At 34.8% G+C, this 13442-nt stretch overlaps 1 protein-coding gene and 2 long non-coding RNA genes across 8 annotated transcripts in view; 1 reads left to right on the top strand and 2 right to left on the bottom strand.

The window, feature by feature from the left end:
- The window catches only part of LOC105278602 (E3 ubiquitin-protein ligase LRSAM1), a 141656-nt gene that overhangs the window by 117140 nt on the left and 11074 nt on the right, over positions 1–13442 (bottom strand). The gene's annotated exons all lie outside the window — the stretch shown is intronic.
- Positions 4624–8145, bottom strand: LOC113561711. The gene is made up of 2 exons (XR_003406384.1): positions 7580–8145; positions 4624–7493 (listed from the first exon to the last, which is right to left on the bottom strand). It is a non-coding gene; the product is annotated as an uncharacterized LOC113561711 (long non-coding RNA).
- Positions 9424–10410, top strand: LOC105280901. 2 transcript variants are annotated; one of them, XR_003406383.1, is made up of 3 exons: positions 9424–9989; positions 10076–10207; positions 10287–10410. It is a non-coding gene; the product is annotated as an uncharacterized LOC105280901 (long non-coding RNA). The 2 variants fall into 2 exon arrangements; XR_894199.3 differs by having other exon boundaries at positions 10076–10410.

Below are 13442 nucleotides of genomic sequence, written 5' to 3'. Positions count from 1 at the left end.
GATAGCGTATCATTTCCTTGCTATTAAAAACACCGCGCTGGAAACTTATTGTTTCCTCGTCGGCAATGTACGGAAAGCACAAATAATAATAGATTCTCGGCGCGGTATCATATGTCACGCGCCGCGCTTCGCGACTCGTGAGTCGCTCGCGGTTCCCCCCTCGCCCCTCTCTTCTTGACTCCGCCTCTCGCTCTATCTCCCGAGTCCGGCCTAACGCTTTCAGCGCGTTTATTGGCTCAGACGTATATGTTAATAACTTAATAACTATTGCGAATTTCGAAAAATAGTATTTGACTTTTCTTCTCGGTTTACTCCTATCTACCTATACTTTTCGTCTGAGTCACTTTATTTCGGACACCCTGTATATATGCGAACCAATAAAGATCTTTTCAGTAAGTACAGTTTTAATTTTGAAATCTGGTTTTAATAATTTCAAGTTAAACTTGCAAAATAAATCTTTATTTAACAGATTTGTAACATTATTATATCGGATCGCTCGAATTTTGCTTAGTTTTATGTATTATTTTTTATCTACTTGATATCGTGGTGCTACCGCGTCGTTGAATTTAAAATAATTAAATTTAAACTTTTTATAATTTTTGCAATTTATATTTTTATTTATTTATATTAAAATAAAACATTTCTCATATATCAAAGTCATTTTTAATTCCTAATAAATTAAATAAGTCGTGTATATGTGAACGCACCTTGAGGGACAAAATCGCTTTGCTTGTGTGCGTGCGAACAACAATTTACAATAATTATCCGGATTATTAATATCTTCTATACAATTATATACAATTAAACAAAACGATAATATATATTTTTTTGCTTTGTTATTACCATTTATTTTGTTGCGTATTTTTCTTATGTCTTATCATATTTTATTTTATTAAATGCTAGCAATATACAGGGTGTCCCGGGTTTTAACCGACAAACTGCGAGAGCATATTCTACTAGTGGAAATAAGAAAAAATTCTTATATCGAGTTTGCTTAGAAATGCTTTATTACAAAGTTATAAACCAATATTGAAAAGAAATATGAGATAAGTGACAACGGATTTTTTCACAAAAATAAAAATTATGTACGCAATGATTTAGTGACGCATTTCAAAATGTTGTCCTTGCACATCGATACAAGCTAGACATCGACGTAGTACAGAATTTGTTACAGTACGATATTCCTGAAAATTTTGTTGCATCTCAGTAACTGAATTAGTAATTCGTTGCTTTAAATCTATCTGGTACTCTCCTGTTAGGAAATCTACGTTGATACTCTCGTACGGCAGCTCGTGCATTTCCGTCACAGAATCCGTACACGAAATGAATATCAGTGTATTCCTCATTTGAAAACACTTTTGGCATTCTGATAGTAATTGCTAGTTCACATGACGATTGAAATCTAACAGCTACTGTTGTGAAAGTAACAATCATACTGAATCGTTTTAACATAGTAAACATGAATACATGTGAATACACGTAACATAAACATCTTCGACCTTCCAAATTCTACACTATGTTCCGTTGTTACTTATCTCATATTTCTTTTCAATATTGGTTTATAACTTTGTAATAAAGCATTTCTAAGCAAACTCGATATAAGAATTTTTTCTTATTTCCACTAGTAGAATATGCTCCCGCAGTTTGTCGGTTAAAACCCGGGACACCCTGTATATAACACAGTATGTGCAATGCTGTTTTTAATGTACCTACTATTGAAGTAAAGAAAACGAAATGTGAAAAGTGTAGAAGGATGAGCGTGAAAAGAAATGAATGGTTAAGAGGAGATTGTAAACCAAGTCCCACTTCTTGACTGTAATGGTTGAAGTAAATAAATTACTATTATTAGGTAAGAAAACGAAATGTAAATTAAAAAAAAACAAGTTTGCAAAACGATGGCACCTTCTGTGTATAGAATATTTTTCATTTATTCTTTTTGGCTATCCGTTTTTCTCCCTTTGTCATGTACATTTCTGATTTGCAACGTAGTGATTAAAAATTTGTTTATTATCACAAATACAGAAGACAAGAAAAAATACTGTACAAGAAAACCATCTTTTATATCAAAAAACTATAGTTTACTATAGATATTAAATAAAAATAGAATATAATTTAGCCTATATTTTGTAAAAGAAAAAACTAAACTACGATATTAAGTTATAGACCCAGGCGCAGAATTAACCCTTTCAGGGGTACAATTAGACGGCTCGGTGGATTTTTGTGAAATATGTAGTTCTATGTTTTTCTGATCGCTTATTACGAATCTAAAGTCAGATTTGAAAAATTCAATATGGTGGTTCCAAAATGGCCGCCGCTTTTTTACTTTTTGAGTCCGTTTTTTTAAAAAACGTGACGTGATGGAACATTTCTGTTTTCAGATTCGTAATCGACGGAAAAAAGACTATTGAAATGACCTATCACACTTTCAGAAGCAAGACAAAAGATTCCACATGTTTTACATTGTTATATATTGTATATTTTTGTATTATATTTATCTCAATATATATTATTTATATGTATCATGCTTTTGACAATGAAAACCTCAACTTGTATTTTTTCAATGTATATTTTGAGCAAAAGGTCCACATTTCTCGCTTATTTTGCAAAAATATATAATTGTTTATTTATTTATAAAAAATTGAACCTGCGCAAAAATGTGCAAAAGTTATATATTGTTGATAGGGTTTAATTTTATACAGGGTAAGCCATTTTAAACAGTCCAGTTGAATATATCGAAAACCGAGTCCGATAGAACAAAATGTTTTAGATGAAATTTGTAGGGTTCCGAGGGGGTCAAAAGGTGGTGACTTTGTGATTTTACCAAGGTCATTTTTCGAGGAATATGAAGGTCAACTTTGGTTTTTAAAAATGGAAACTAGTATTTTTTATTCCATATTTGAAAAGATTATCGAATTTTGCATAAGAAATAGTTATGACTTGTGTGAGCTATGTCTAACAGTTTAGCAGTTATTCAGGCATGATGAATTTTTTTAATTTTGTTTTATTTAGTGATAAGGCAATTTTTAAAAAATTGCCTCGTCCATCCATTTAAAAAATCAGGAGACGTTAAATCTGGCGATCGTGGTGGCCATAATATCGGTCCATTTCGACCTATCCATCGATTGGAAAATGCATGATTTAAATATGCACGTACTTGATGTGCATAATGTGGTGGTGCGCCATCGTGCTGATACCAGAGTCGTTGTCTGGTATCTAAATCAACATTTTCCAATAAACTGGGTAATTCGTTTCGTAGAAAATGGAGATATACCTCAGAATTTAACGTTCCTTCAAAAAAATAAGGTCCTATAAGGTAGCCATTCACAATTCCGCACGAAACATTTAAGCGCCACTGATGTTGAAAATCTATCCGTCTATACCAATGCGGATTTGCCACCGACCAATAATGACAATTGTGACGATTTAATTGGCCTGTACTGTGCAAAGTAGCCTCGTCACTAAATAAAACAAAATTAAAAAAATTCATCATGCCTGAATAACTGCTAAACTGTTAGACATAGCTCACACAAATCATAAATATTTCTTATGCAAAATTCAATAATCTTTTCAAATATGGAATAAAAAATACTAGTTTCCATTTTAAAAAACCAAAGTTGACCTTCATATGTCCTCGAAAAATGACCTTGGTAAAATCACAAGGTCACCACCTTTTGACTCCCTCGGAACCCTACAAAATCTAAAACATTTTGTTCTATCGGACTCGGTTTTCGACATATTCAACTGGACTGTTTAAAATGGCTCACCCTGCATATATGTTGGTAATTATCTAGGGTCATTAGTGTTTAGCATGTTGAGTCTCGAAGGTGAGCGGTTGAAATTCAACCACGAGCGAATTAGAACATATTTGTCCTTCGTTCGATAGCAAACAAAATAGAACAACAGAGTGACTCGATGAAATTGATTGTAACGGCAAGCAAGACAAAGACTATTTTTCGTTTTAAAATTTCTGTGCGTATTGCCAATCAGATTGTTCCTGAGCTGAGATTGTTATCAAACAGTTATTATTAAACAGTTTGCATTTAAACTAGTGCACAATTTATTCCGAAAAACCTGAAATAACAACATATATAATAGTAGGAGGTATCAAATATATTCAGTAATTTTTTTATCCCGTTTTCTTTCTTTCGTGTAATTTTGGTTTATATTGATTAGACAAAATTTATTTATTATCAAAAATAAGAAAGAAAAGAAAGAAATACTCTGTACACGAGAGAATTATATTTCATATCAAAAACTATATTAAATAAAAATAGTGTACAATTAGTCTATGTTATGTAAAAGAAAATAAACTAAAATATAAAAACTATAAAACTTCTAATATTGATAAGTTGATAAATCAAGCGACACGATAATGTCTCGCATCAAGTGCATATACGAAGCAGCATAAGCTGTGAAACAGCCTCGTATACACATACATCTTCTCAAAAAGGGCGCTAAGTGCACGCGCTTGTTAATTTCATTGATAAAGAATAATATAATATGATATAATATTATTATAAGCATAATATATATTATATATTATAAAATATGATTATTTTATATACTATATTTTATTTCATGTCATTTATAAGTTAACAAGATAAATTTCTTTATCATTTCATATTTCGAAATCCAGCCAAGTTTTTTTCCATTAACAAATTGTGTATTAAGGTAACTGTTCAGTAATACGGACCACCTTCCAATTTCAATAATTCTGAGATATGTTATCAAGGTCATCACCCTAAGATGTTGTTGTGAAGGTTTTAGTCGGCGCTCATTGTTGATTAAAAAGTTATTAACAAAAGAAGTTTATTTGTTAATAATGTTTTAATAAACAATAAGCGCCGACTTCACAACCTTCACAACATCACTCAGGTTAATGACTTTGACGACATATTAAAACATTATTGAAATCGGGAGGTAATCCGTATTACTAAATAATTACCTGTATTAATCTTTAATAATATATCTTTTATAATTATAATAATTATGTATTTTTGAATCAAGATAACTTATTACAACGAAAATAATGTAATTCAACATTCCCCATGAAACTATAATATTAAGTTGTTACATAATTTCTGTCATATTTCTGTCGTGCGCTTATTTTCAAGGTGCAATAAATTATTATTAAATTTGTTTTCAAACTGAGCTAATAAGTTGCATATTACCTTTGCATACTACAGGGGAGGACAGACCCACCGGGTCACCGATTTTGCCCAGCTTTTACAGGTATGTTGTATTCATATATTGGGTTGAGTAAAAAGTAATTTCGTATTTTGGGTAGATGTAATTAAGAAAAAATATTGGCAGCTAACTTCACTCAAGATGTGACATTACCATTATTTTTCTAAAAGGTTATGTTTTCCTGTGTGTATAAAGTCATCATTCATCAAAATCGATTCAGTAGTTTGTATTTAGTGGCATTGTAAACATAGAGCAAAACAAGCAGTATTTTCGGTATTTGATGCTTTTTTATTTTCACAAAGGGAAAAACGCAACGCAAACTAAAGAAAAGATATGTGCTGTGTATGGGGAGGATGCCGTAAGCGAACGTGTGTGCCAAAACCGGTTTGCGGAATTTCGTGCTAGTGATACGACATGTGAAGATGGAAAGCGCTCAGGTAGGCCATTGGTTGCAGATGATGATCAAATCAAGACGTTGATTGAAAATAATCCACATTATACGACATGAGATATCGCACAAATTGTCAACGTATCTCAGAAGACCGTTGTGAACCGCTTGCACACACTTGGCTACGTGTCTCGGTACGATATTTGGGTACCTCATAATTTGACTGAAAAAAATTTAATGGACTGCATCTCCATCTGCGATTCATTGCTCAAACGTAACGAAAACAATCCATTTTTAAAACGAATAGTAACGGGCGACGAAAAGTGGATTGTATACAAGAATGTTGAGCGCAAAAGATCGTGAGGGAAGTGAGATGAATCGCCGCAAACCACACCAAAGCAAAATATACACACAAAAAAGTTATATTGTGTATTTGGTGGGATTGGAAAGGAATCATATATTATGAACTGCTTCCACAAAATCAAACAATTGATTCGAAGGAGTACTGTTCCCAACTGCACCAGTTGAAGGCAGCAATCGACGAGAAGCGACTAGAATTGAGCAATCGTATGGTGTCATCTTCCATCAAGACAACATTAGATCGCACGTATCTTTGGCAACCCGTCAAAAATTACTGCAGCTTGGGTGGGACGTCTTGCCTCATCCGCCATATTCACCTGACCTGGCACCATCAGATTTCTACTTATTCAGATCGTTACAGAATTCGCTTAATGGAAAAAATTTCACTTCTTTGGAAGCTTGCAAACAACACCTTGAGGAATTTTTCACTCAGAACACTGGGAAGTTTTGGGAGGATGGAATTCTTAAATTACCTGAAAGATGGCGAAATGTTATTGAAAAAAATGGTGCATACATTGTTTAATAAAGTTATTTTTTAATATCAAAATTTTGTCTTTGACTTTGACCAAAAAATACGAAATTAGTTTTTACTCAACCCAATAGAAGTAACATATACTATCCGGAGACGATGCGCCTCTCAAGCGTTTACGAGAACCCGCGGAGTAAATTTCAGTATGTTCCTTTAGTATCCTTGCTTTTAATCAGATTGTCGAGCTACAGCGTAGCGCCACAGTATAAGTATTTACAGTAGCGACAGTAGCTGTCGGTTCCTTTGATATAGCCGTATTCGGTCACGTGATGATCAGCCATGTTGAAGGCTGTGCGAGCGCTGTACGCAGTAGTGTGTCGCGCGAAGTATTCTATATGTATATGTGCACATGTATGACAGCCGCCATATTCTTAGCTGTGCAGCCAACGCATGCGCAGAAGGAAATTACTTCGCCAATTTGTGAGCACTGTCGCTACTGTATATACTTATACTGTGGTAGCGCAGCAAGTTAGGCGTCGGACTGGAAGTCTGATGGTTGCTGGTTCGCGTCCCGTCCCGGTGGGTCTAGCCTCCCGTTAGCAACATTCAAACACAACTCTAATAATTTATTGTGCCTTGACGATAAGCACGAAATGCGACAAAAATTATGCAACTTAATATATAAATTTCAATTAAAATAGTAGTGTAGTGGCTCGTATCTTGATATTGGTAATAATCACGGTAAACGAGCAAGCTGGTTGTTGATAGCTGATCAATTTATTATTCATCCAATGGTACAGATGAATCAATAACAAACGTTTCGGTCACATCATTGGATCATCTTCAATGTTAATTTAAAATTTCAAAAAAGCGGTATCCTGTTACAAATCAAACATGTATAAACAATTTGTCGTTCGGCTGAAAAACCAGAATAAAAATGAACAGCTGTATACTCACATATTAAATCAAAAATATAAATCGGAAACATCTATTATAAATTGTAAGTCGTAATTGAGGTCAACAAAAATAAAAAATCCAGTAAAAATTAGTCATTGCAATTGTCATTCCAAGAGCAGTTAGCCGTGTAACCTGTCACATCAGCAACATCAGATATACGAAAAATGCTTTTGAAAAAACGAATGTATAGGAAAATCGTTATGAAATTGAATACTCACATAGTGTAGCAGAGTCATTATATATAATAAAACTTTCTTTATATGTACTGCAAAACAAGACTTAACCACGACACACGAACATATTTCACCATTTCTCTCTGATGTATTAGAGGCGACTGGGATAAATCGAGCGCTCAACAGATCACAACATCCACACAAACAGCCCAGGAAAATATTAAAAATAAGGTTATTGGGAAGAAAATAAGTCTAGGATAGGAAGATAAACCTCCGGTAACGCCAACGTATCGGTTTGCAAATTGAGGGAGTTTGGTTGTAGTTTGATATTAACCATTTCAGAAACGAGTCTTTTTTTATACGAACTCTCCTCATCAAGGATATGTACATCGTTCCATTTAAACTCGTGACCGGAGGTCAATCTATGATTGGAGATAACCGAAGGGGATCCCCCTCTTTTTAAAATATCTCTCTTATGCTCATTAACTCTGGTATGGAGTTGTCGTTTTGTCTGGCCGACATAGGAAGCGTCGCATTCGTTGCATGTGATCTTGTACACAACATTACAGTGAGACATTACGCTCAACGTATCCTTCTTGTTTCGTATCAGACTCCTTAACGAATTTTTAGGTTGGAACGCCGTGTCAAAATTAAGTTTTTTGGGCTTATCGATAAAAATCTCTGATATATTTTTTATGTATGGTAAGGAAAACCATTTCCTGTTTTCAATTTCGTGTGTAACATTGTTTGAGCCATAGCAATATTTCTTCAATCTTTTATTAATGCTCGAAAAAATGAATTGAAGGGGATAAGAGTTGTCCAGTAAAGTGTTTATCATAAATTCGAAATTCTTTTTGTGGAATTGAGGATCAGAAATCTGTAAGACCTTATCGGTCAACCCGAAAATCACACCTCGTTTATGTGAGGTAGGGTGGTGAGAAAAGAAATTTAGGTATCTTCCAGAGAATGTTGGTTTATGATACCAATCCAGATTGATGTTTCCGTGGTCAAAAATTATCGAAATGTCAAGAAAGTTAATACTATTATTGTTGCTGTGCTCTATTGTAAATTGAAGTCTGTTATGGAAAGAGTTGAAGGTATTTAAAATATCATTGAAATGTGCAGGATGTGATGCAAGTATGATGTCGTCTACATATCTATAATATATCGGTATATGCCTGTTCAAAATACTTAATGCTTTTGATTCAATATCCTGCAACGCCAAATCCGCGACAATCATGGCGATGGGTGATCCCATTGGAGTACCGAATATCTGCTTGTAGATGTGACCCCCGAATGAAAAATAGGTCGAGCTCAGAACAAAGTTAATGACAATTAAAAATTCGTCAAGCGGAATGGATGTACCTTTGGAGGTATCATCCCATCTGTCTCTTATGCTTTGTATTGCTAAGTCGGTTGGTACATTCGTGAATAAATAATAACAATAACAACAATAATAGTATTAACTTTCTTGACATTTCGATAATTTTTGACCACGGAAACATCAATCTGGATTGGTATCATAAACCAACATTCTCTGGAAGATACCTAAATTTCTTTTCTCACCACCCTACCTCACATAAACGAGGTGTGATTTTCGGGTTGACCGATAAGGTCTTACAGATTTCTGATCCTCAATTCCACAAAAAGAATTTCGAATTTATGATAAACACTTTACTGGACAACTCTTATCCCCTTCAATTCATTTTTTCGAGCATTAATAAAAGATTGAAGAAATATTGCTATGGCTCAAACAATGTTACACACGAAATTGAAAACAGGAAATGGTTTTCCTTACCATACATAAAAAATATATCAGAGATTTTTATCGATAAGCCCAAAAAACTTAATTTTGACACGGCGTTCCAACCTAAAAATTCGTTAAGGAGTCTGATACGAAACAAGAAGGATACGTTGAGCGTAATGTCTCACTGTAATGTTGTGTACAAGATCACATGCAACGAATGCGACGCTTCCTATGTCGGCCAGACAAAACGACAACTCCATACCAGAGTTAATGAGCATAAGAGAGATATTTTAAAAAGAGGGGGATCCCCTTCGGTTATCTCCAATCATAGATTGACCTCCGGTCACGAGTTTAAATGGAACGATGTACATATCCTTGATGAGGAGAGTTCGTATAAAAAAAGACTCGTTTCTGAAATGGTTAATATCAAACTACAACCAAACTCCCTCAATTTGCAAACCGATACGTTGGCGTTACCGGAGGTTTATCTTCCTATCCTAGACTTATTTTCTTCCCAATAACCTTATTTTTAATATTTTCCTGGGCTGTTTGTGTGGATGTTGTGATCTGTTGAGCGCTCGATTTATCCCAGTCGCCTCTAATACATCAGAGAGAAATGGTGAAATATGTTCGTGTGTCGTGGTTAAGTCTTGTTTTGCAGTACATATAAAGAAAGTTTTATTATATATAATGACTCTGCTACACTATGTGAGTATTCAATTTCATAACGATTTTCCTATACATTCGTTTTTTCAAAAGCATTTTTCGTATATCTGATGTTGCTGATGTGACAGGTTACACGGCTAACTGCTCTTGGAATGACAATTGCAATGACTAATTTTTACTGGATTTTTTATTTTTGTTGACCTCAATTACGACTTACAATTTATAATAGATGTTTCCGATTTATATTTTTGATTTAATATGTGAGTATACAGCTGTTCATTTTTATTCTGGTTTTTCAGCCGAACGACAAATTGTTTATACATGTTTGATTTGTAACAGGATACCGCTTTTTTGAAATTTTAAATTAACATTGAAGATGATCCAATGATGTGACCGAAACGTTTGTTATTGATTCATCTGTACCATTGGATGAATAATAAATTGATCAGCTATCAACAACCAGCTTGCTCGTTTGCCGTGATTATTACCAATTCAATTAAAATGTTTATTTCTATCATTAAAAATAAAAATGGTAAATCTACCGATTAGCGTACCCACCTCCTATCACCTTGTCCTTGACATATATTATAAAGGTCACCTCTCTGAGTAACAATGTGCAAATTTTAACCGTCGGTCGTTGTTTACTAAAAAGTTATTAACAAAAGAAGTTTAATGATTTTGCACGAATTTTCAGCTGTCTACGCGAACCAAGAACATAATATTGACATATATTACAAAGGTCACCTTCCCGAATAACCTGCACTAGGTTTTAGTCGTCGATCGTTGTTTATGAAAATTATTAACAAAAGAAATTTTGCAAATATAGTAGTTATTTTGAATATTGAAAGATATAAACGACGAATATGTATATGAACGAAAGAAGGAAAGTCATTTAAAGCAGTGAATCGTTAATATATAGAATAGTTTCTTTTAATGTAAGTACAAAGTATTCTTCACTTTAACCAAAAGCATAAACAGTTAAATACAAAGTATTCTCTGCTTTAACCTAACCTAACCTAACCTGGTTAGGCTATATTTTCCGAAACTGGAGCCTCGGACACATACGCTCGTTTTCAGCCCGCTTCGCCCCCTCCCCACCGGGATCCGTGCTGTGTACCAGGTGATCAAAATCTGTACGGTAAAATCTGTTACACTGGTTCTGACGGGGGGGCAAAGCCCTGCCCCCCGCCCTCGAAGCGGGCTGAAACCGAGCGTATGTGTCCGGGGCTCCAGTTTCGGAAAATATAACCTTTTGCTTGTCGTGGACGGCTGAAAATTCGTGCAAAATCATTAAACTTCTTTTGTTAATAACTTTTTAGTAAACAACGACCGACGGCTAAAATCTTTTGAAGGTCATTCAGGAGGGTGACCTCTATAATATATGTCAAAGACAAGGTGATAAGAGGTGGGTACGCTAATCGGTAGATTTACCATAAAAATATTTTTAAGGGGCCTTATTATTGTGACAGATTGAAAAAATCGAATTTTTTGCAGTTACTTTTTGACCTTTATATGCATACACACACACACACACACACACACACACACACACACACACACACACACAGAGCGTCCAGCGAGAGAACTTTATCCGTCTGCGCATAGGCGGGCGAAGTGGGGATAGCGTGGCGTAGTGATGGCGTGTATAATAGCATTTAGAGATCCTATAGTATAACAGAGATGCGCCAATGATCACGTGATTGCGATATTTTGCTGATTGGTCAGAGTAAATTGTATAAACGTAGCCGCTGCCATGTTGAATCTGTCACTATCTTTCATACAAGTTAGTACATGTTTCTTTGGACGTCTTTATTTTTCATAGTCGTTTATGTAATGAATTATTTTCATTTCTTCATTAAATAATGTTTTGTATTAATTGTCGCATATTTTGTGCACAGAATTTACCATGCCAACCAATTGTGCTGCAAATCGCTGTACGAACAGCAACAAAGGTTATGTAGTATTTAATGTCCCAGCAAATGCAGATTGTCGTAAGAAATGGATAGCTGCTCTTTCAAGGAACCCCGATTGGCGATCCACAACCTCGCAAAGAATTTGTGAGGTGAGTGATACTAATAGAAATTTACTGCATAACCTTTGTTGCTGTTCGTACAGCGATTTGCAGCACAATTGGTTGGCATGGTAAATTATGTGCATAAAATAAGCGACAATTAATGCAAAACATTATTTAATGAAGAAATGAAAATAATTCATTACATAAACGACTATGAAAAATAAAGACGTCAAAAGAAACATGTACAAACTTGTATGAAAGATAGTGACAGATTCAACATGGCAACGAGAAATTCAACATGGCAGCGGCTACGTTTATACAATTTACTCTGACCAATCAGCAAAATATCGTAATCACGTGATCATTGGCGCATCTCTGTTATACTATAGGATCTCTAATAGCATTAACGTGCTTGTATCGCGGCGTTGTGGGGGGTCTCTAGGGAGGAGATCTGTGCGGAACGCGTTTTCGTCTGCTCCGATAACGTTCTCTCGCTGGATGCAGTATACAGGGTGGCTCATTTTAATCCATCCACGCGAATAACTCGAAAAGGAAAAAGTTTTCAAAACAATGTTTCAGACAAAAGTTTTATAACCTCGAGAGGGGAAGATGATGGTATTATCAGTTTAATAGTAGATGGCGGCACTTTAGAGATTTCATCATGGCGGCCATTTTTTTAAATAGAAGTCGATTTTTTTCTCTAAATAAAAGTTATAGTTGACAATGAGAGGAATACAACGCTTTTTTGTTTTTTAAAATTGGATCATTTTTCGCTGAGTTACAGTGTTTCAAAGTTTATAATGTAAGTAAAAAGCTTCCACGCCCATAAGTACAGTGTGCGTACACTTTGTGACTCCAAACCTCTACCTCTTTGTGTGTGTCAATCCTTGGTGGTTCAGGGAAGTAGATAATCAACATCGTTGGAGTATTTACGTATGGTGCGATATCCTTAACGGTTATTTAATATTAGATTTACCAAGAGGGCCAAAATGACTTGTTTGGTATTTTGTTATACTGATTAGTCATTTTTATTACATCTTATTTTTTATTTTTCTTAAGTATAACAAAAAATATATACAAATGCACGTTTTTTTAACTATGTTGGAAATTAGTAATTCTGGCGCCCTCTTACGGTTTTGTCTTATCTTTAATTATGTGGAAACGCGCCTTAATTAATTCGATATATACATATGCTTGCGTAGCGCGGCGAACGTTCTCTCTCCTTTTAGGTAGGCCGGTCGCGGATGAGCTCACCGATACAGAAAGCGTGCAACGTGTCAAAGATAAATAAACCTTTTGTTAGATATATGTTCGCCCACACAGCAACTTTATCCTGAGGATATCCCAAATTGTTGCAGATTTACTAATACAATCCCAGAGATATCCAAGTAAGTAGCATCTAGGATATCCCAAAAGGATATCCTTACGATATCCTACTGAAATCTTCGTATTGCGTGATATCGACAGGATATCTGCAGGAC

Source organism: Ooceraea biroi, chromosome 3, assembly GCF_003672135.1.
Source record: "Ooceraea biroi isolate clonal line C1 chromosome 3, Obir_v5.4, whole genome shotgun sequence".
Lineage (NCBI taxonomy): Eukaryota > Metazoa > Arthropoda > Insecta > Hymenoptera > Formicidae > Ooceraea > Ooceraea biroi.
This window is presented reverse-complemented; position numbering and strand designations above follow the sequence as displayed.